This window comes from Podarcis tiliguerta, assembly GCF_965153285.1.
Source record: "Podarcis tiliguerta genome assembly, chromosome: 10".
Classification (NCBI taxonomy): Eukaryota; Metazoa; Chordata; class Lepidosauria; order Squamata; family Lacertidae; genus Podarcis; species Podarcis tiliguerta.
Window position 1 is genome coordinate 29,818,231 of NC_139543.1, and position 7,115 is coordinate 29,825,345.

Genomic DNA, 7,115 nt, shown 5'->3' on the forward strand with positions numbered 1-7,115 from the left:
GTAAAAGCATGAAACATCTGATTAAAACAGCTACTTAGCTTCAGACTAAACATTGTTTTTCAGATAAAACAAAAATAAATATGACCAGATCAGATATTAATGGACCAGAAATTGTGCTTTAATTCATTGGTGCACTTGCAAAATGACATAAAATCCTCGCTAGTGAATACTTCCACCATATATTTAGAAGTTTTTGTGCTTGAACAGTGCCTTTAAAATATTTTGAAAGCTTTTAGTTGTTATGAACTAGTAATTACATATTTTAACTCTAACATAAAATATGCATTAAAGTATAAATATACTGAAAAACTACTCTGTTTAGAGCAGTAATGAAAACCTGAATGCAAATGTTGTTAAATACAAATCTTAGCAAGTAATTACTCAAGATAACAGGCATAATTTATTCTGCCTCCAATAAGACAGAGGTGTATACAAAAAAGGCCATAAACAAACTGCATTTAAACAAAAACAACTTCTATGTTCTATTCCTTCATAAGTGTTCCAGAAATCTTGTAGACAACATGACACATGAAGGGTATTAGCTTAACATTACATTTCAGTTTACCTTAATCTAGCACCTGCAAATTGTTCAACAGAATATACATTTTGATTACAGTAGTACACTACATACTAATTATCTAAACAGCAGCCAATTTCCTTCGTCCTTCTATTGTTTAGCAGGCCAGTGTGTACTTTTCTGCAAAATGGATGATAATCTTTACCTGTCTTAAACACACCTAAACAACCATCTCTTGCAAGAGATCATCCCTTGCCATGATGATTCCCAATATCTGGCTATTATGAATGCATCCTAGACAATGGACACCCATGCACGCACCCTAGTCACTGAACCCCTAAATAAACCCCGTGGCAGCAACTATTGGGTGCAAGCCACTGAAAATGAGGTGTGCTGAAATTACACTGAAATCAATGAAACCTTGAAATATATAGTATGCTCGTTCAGATCAAAACCCTTCTGTGTTTACTAGGATACTCCCAAGTGTGTAGGATTGCAGCTTTAGTGCCCTTGATTTAGTTGGGACTTAAGCGTGCCTAATTTTCATGAAGTACTGCAGAGCAGTGTCCAATGTATTTCCATGCACTGAGTTTAACAAAACACAAAAGTAAACAATCAAATTATTGCAGGACTCAGCTCCACATTTGGTAAAATAGATTGAAGTGTATAATGCACAGTAAATCTTAGCCATTAGATTAGACTATAACTGATAAGGCATAAGTCATGCAGATTCACACACACACACACACACACACACACACACAGAAAATCACTAACAGAAGTGGATTACAATTGGGAGTCATGTACAATATAAATAGTCTTGGGAGCATGAGGAGGAGGAAAACCAATGTGCTTAGAATGTGGCTGCGGCTCTGACCATAGGAATATGCTTTGAATCTTCAATCATTGCTTTATGACCCATCAAAACTTCCATTACTGCCTAGCAAAAGGGCACATTAAAATTAGACTACTTTTTTTTTAACAAGCATAAAATATTAATGATGCATGAATAAGAAACTATTTCTATTAACTATATGACAATGAGTTCATTTTTAAGCAAATTACCTTGTGCTTTATTTCATTTAAGTCATTGTTGAGTACTTTAACATGAAGCTAAATAAGCTGATAAATGAAAGCCTGTTTTTGTTAAGATTAACAAATGCCTGATAATAGTAGTAGTAGTAAAAAAAGAAGAAAAAGGCTTACTGTGCTTTGATATGAATATCTACCATTTACAGTGGTCTTGCTTATTTGCATTGCATAGCTCGGAGGCAGCACACTAGGGTGTCTAATATAACTGAGGGAACAAGCAGTCCTATGGCCAGAAATCCTCCGGTTCTGAGATCCACCTCCCCAGTCTTTGCACTCCAAGCTACCTCCATCTCACAAGGGAAGATGGAAAAAACAGGAAAAGTGTTGCAGGAGACAGTGGGGGCATTCTTCATTTGACCCCAATCCCTCCTATTCAAGTCCATGGGAGAGGAGTGATTTTTTGCTTGATTGTGCTTCGGTGTAGATTGCCCAGGTATTCATGGCTGTGTCCATGCAACCAAGTGGGCAGTTAGCAGGTGTGCTCCTCCCCTGTGCCACCCCTGTTCTGCCCACAAAACACCTTGTTCTTGGTTGCTCTGCAGCTGGGACTTAGTGGAGCCTTCCAGGAAGCAGTGCCTTAGGGACATAGGAGGTTGGATGGTTAGATGGGCTAATGGTCCATCTAGCCCAGGACTCAGCAGTGGCTTTCCAGGGTTTCAGGTAGGGGGCATTCCCAGCCTTACCTAGGGACGTTAGGGATTGAACCTGGGCCCATCTGCATGGAAAGCAGATTCCCTACCACTCAGCTATGGTCCTTCCCTGCAGCTTCAAGCCTTCCAGGGCTGTGCAGGTTGGCAACAGACATCTTTTCCCACTCTTAGCTCCATCTCTACTGGCACTTCCATCACTTTCAAGGACTACTCGGCTAATGTATCCAAAGGATAGGATTGCACCCTAGGTCTGCTTTTTAAAACATACGTTTACATGTGAATCACATTTCGAAACACTAGACAATGTTCATTCCCATTCCTCATTCTGTTCAGTCAGGAGCAATTTCACTATTTTTGAGCCTAGTTCAGCACCGGGCTAGAACAGAAAACATTGATGGGAGTGCCCTACTTCTACCACATCTCAAGGGAGTTGTGTGTATCGAGCTATTTTGCTTCATTTCCCCTCCCAAAAGAACTTCCTTTTAGGGAAAGCTTTTGTTATCTAGGCTAGAATCTCATCGAGCACAGCTCTGTATATGAAATAAGGGTACATTGTACACTAAATATCTCAATGCAACACATACTATAACTCAAAATAATGTGAGCTTAAAGTATACACACACACACACACACACACACACACACGGTATATACAGTCTCAGATGAATCTTGAAGAGATATATACAATCTTACAGATTACTATTCAATGTCACCGGGTTCAGGAGTTCAACTGTAATGTACTGAAGACCAGAGCGCTGATTCTCTGTGTTAAACCTTGTAGTTGAGAAACTGTACAAGGAGGACTCTGACACCGAGACATCTGGGAAAAATCTACATAATACTCTATCATATGTAGTTTGTACAAAAATTAAAATAAAAAAATAGGCTATATTGAAGATTAGCTTGAACCCGTACAATAGTGATGGAAAGAAGTCTACATTATATGAGTGAAAATGAATGTCAGCCTGGTAACAGAGATATTCAAATACGGAATACAGTTTCTTAAAACAAAGGAAGATCCCAGCTGTTCAGCACATTTTACCCCACATTTCAGTTGTATAGCTAAGCGCATGCTTAACTCTCTGGAATTTTTAAATTTTAAAAGAACTGGACTTGCAACGCTTCAACTTGGCTGGATGGCACCCACCACTTGAAATCCAGCTGTTAAAAGTCCCTTTTTATGAAAGGAAAATGAATAATTTTTGTACATAAAATACTAGGCTATTCTCCACTTAAAATTATTAGAATGCCAATCAATCAATATAATTGTAACATTTTAGTTGACATTTTTGTCATACCCCTTGAGTGCCCAGTAATAATAATAATAATAATAATAATAATAATAATAATAATAATAAATTGTATTTATATCCCGCCCTCCCCAGCCGAAGCTGGGCTCAGGGCGGCTAACAACAATCAAAATAATCCAATATTCTAAAAACATTCATTATAAAATTAATTAAAATCAAATTGATGGCAACCATTAAGCAAAATTCTGTGCAGATTGCCAGAGGAGGGGGTCAGGCTGCGCCCTGACCAAAGTCCTGGTGGAACAGCTCTGTCTTGCAGGCCCTGCGGAGAGATGTCAGGTCCCGCAGGGCCCTAGTATCTTGTGACAGAGCGTTCCACCAGATTGGAGCCGCGGCCGAGAAAGCCCTGGCTCTACTTGAGGCCAGCCTAACCTCTCTGTGGCCTGGGATCTTCAGGATGTTTTTATTTGCAGACCGTAGGTTTCTCTGTGGGGCATACCAGGAGAGGCGGTCCCGTAGGTACGAGGGTCCTAGGCCGTATAGGGCTTTAAAGGTTAAAACCAGCACCTTAAACCTGATCCTGTACTCCATCGGGAGCCAGTGCAGCTGGTATAGTACCGGCTGAATATGATCTCACAGCGAAGACCCCATAAGGAGTCTCGCCGCAGCATTCTGCACCCGCTGGAGTTTCTGGGTCAGTCTCAAGGGCAGCCCCACGTAGAGCGAGTTACAATAATCCAGTCTGGAGGTGACCGTTGCGTGGATCACAGTGGCTAGGTCAGGGCGAGAGAGATAAGGAGCCAACTGCTTAGCTTGGCGGAGATGAAAAAATGCCGCCTTTGTTATAGCTGTAATCTGCGCCTCCATAGAGAGGGAGGTATCGAAGATTACACCCAAACTCTTAATGGACGATGCTGGCACTAATTGCACCCCCGCAAGAGATGGGAGTTGCCCCCTCAATCCCATATCGCCCCATCCCAGCCAGAGAGCGCAGATTGGAAGGGGTACGAGCATATCCAGATCTCGATCCCCTTCGCCTATGACATCTGCCCCCACCCCCATACCTCCCTCGCCCCACTACGGGAGCAATCCCAAGCCTCAAACCAACCTCCATTTACAAAATAGAAAAACAAATCAAACCAAAAACAATTGTACCAAACAAAACAAATCCCCACCCCACCCAATATCCAGTAGAGATGATTAACCATTCTTTCGCCGTAGTATTAATTTGTTGCAAATGTACAACATGACCTAGTGTTTCAAAATGATTGCTAAACATCTGTGAAAGACTATATTTTTTAACTGAATAAATGATCACAGCTGGAGGGCTGCAGTAATTACCAATGACCTTCATGGAAAGATATTCATGGACCAACTTAATATTCAGATGTCTGCCTAAGACATTCATATATATGTGTGTGTGTGTGTGTGTGTGTGTGTGTGAAAATATCCCCTTCGCTGTCATGCTTACTCCCTTCTTCAGTTATTAAATGAGTTTTTGTTTTATTTATTATATTTATTAATCACTTTTTACAGGAAAAAAATGTCTCAAAGCAACTTACGAGAAGAATGCAAAGATGCCATAAAATAAAACAAGCTAGGAGATGAACACTATAACTAGGTAACAGTAGAACTGGACTGAATTGTATGGAAAGCCAGCCCTGTTGTGTCTGGGAGCTCTGGACTTCTTCCCTGAAGTCCTGCTTTGGCAGCACCACAGCAGTAGTAATGAGATATGCAGCTGGGTAAGCAAAGGTGGGCTCAATCCCCAGGTGGGGCTGGGAGATTCCTGGATACAATTCTGGAGAGCTACTGCCCATCAGCACCATATAAATACTGAGATGGACCAAATGGTCTGATAAGGCACCAAATGGTCCAATCTAGTCCCCCAAAAACTGCTGACCAAGGAAAATAGGAAATTGCACCTCTGGGTTATTAATATTTTAGGAGATATTGTTTTGGCTCCCCCAGGCCACTAGGACCTCAAGGGCATCCCTTGGGCATTAAAGGTTTCGGATTCAGCATCTATAAGTGATTAGCGCATAAACCTTCAAAGGCATAGAACAAAGCATCTTGTACAGCTAGCGGCAAGATGATTTTGAGTTCTCTGGCCTCTTGAATTATTGGCACGAGGTGGGACTTGATTAAGACTAATAAAGCAACCCAGCAGGCGTTTCGAATAAGGCTGGCACCTTCCGATGGGGAAATAAGAAATCATTTCGGGCACATTTTGTCTTGCGCCTATGAAATTAAACAAGCATTTTGGAGCGCATGTCTGCTCCTTTCAAACCTATAACATCAATTCCCTGACCTCTAACTTTACAGCTACTAGATTTATCTTCTGTGCCAGCCCCAAAGCTATCATTCTGGGGAGTTATTTTGAGAGGTCTCTGCCATGATGATGAGCTAATATAAGTGTCAAGGGGATGAGACATGTGCACATCTTTACCAGCACATTTGAGATAAAGCAATTCTCCTGGATTTATGAGGTAGGAATATTATTTCCCATAAATTAAAGAATGATTTAATTTAACGTTATTATCTCAAGTTTATGAATGATCATCTCATAAACTAATGAATCACCATTTGCCACACTGCCTGGCACTGAATTTGATGTGTTTGGGTGAAATGAAAGCTTAGTGTTGAAGTTGTGGGACCTGGCTGGTGGTGATCTGTTATTAGATGATCCTTCAAACTCTGCAATTCTATGATTCTTTTCTGACAGGTCCAAAACGGTTAAGATTGCATGAAAATAGTTCCTGCAAAGAAGCAGGCTTTGTTATATTCACCTTTTGATGTTTGCTCAGTGGTGTCTTTGCCCATTTGCAATAGGTATTTTTGCTAGCTTCTTTCCACCTCGGAAAGAACTCATAGTTTTGCATGCTATCCTATTCTTTTGGTAAGTGTAATGCTTACCTTACATTTGCATGGAACATGGCTTCCAATGAAGTTATTTGCCAGCTTCTGCAGCAGCTAGTCAAGTGGAGATGATTCTTTGCCAAAATATAGGCAAGAAGGGAGGCAGTCATTAGTTTGCCCAGAGTGGCCAGATTGTTGTTGTTTAGTCATTTAGTCGTGTCCGACTCTTCGTGACCCCATGGACCAGAGCATGCCAGGCACTCCTGTCCTCCACTGCCTCCCGCAGTTTGTTCAAACTCATGCTGGTAGCTTCGAGAACACTGTCCAACCATCTCGTCCTCTGTCGTCCCCTTCTCCCTGTGCCCTCAATCTTTCCCAACATCAGGGTCTTTTCCAGGGAGTCTTCTCTTCTCATGAGGTGGCCAAAGTATTGGAGCCTCAGCTTCACGATCTGTCCTTCCAGTGAGCGCTCAGGGCTGATTTCCTTAAGAATGGATAGGCAAATGCTATGGAAACAGAAAGGAAATCGTCTATCAATACTGCCAATGTTTTCACAATGCAATACATGCTTACTCAGAAGCAAGCCTCACTGAGTTCAACGGGACTTACTCATAGGTAAGTGTGTCTGAACATAGTTGAGCTTACTTCTGAGTAAACATAAACAGGATAGCACTCTGCACGTGGTTTTAGTGCAGGGCCAGAGGAACAAATGTAGCTAGAAGGGGAGCAGCAAATGATGCCCCTCAA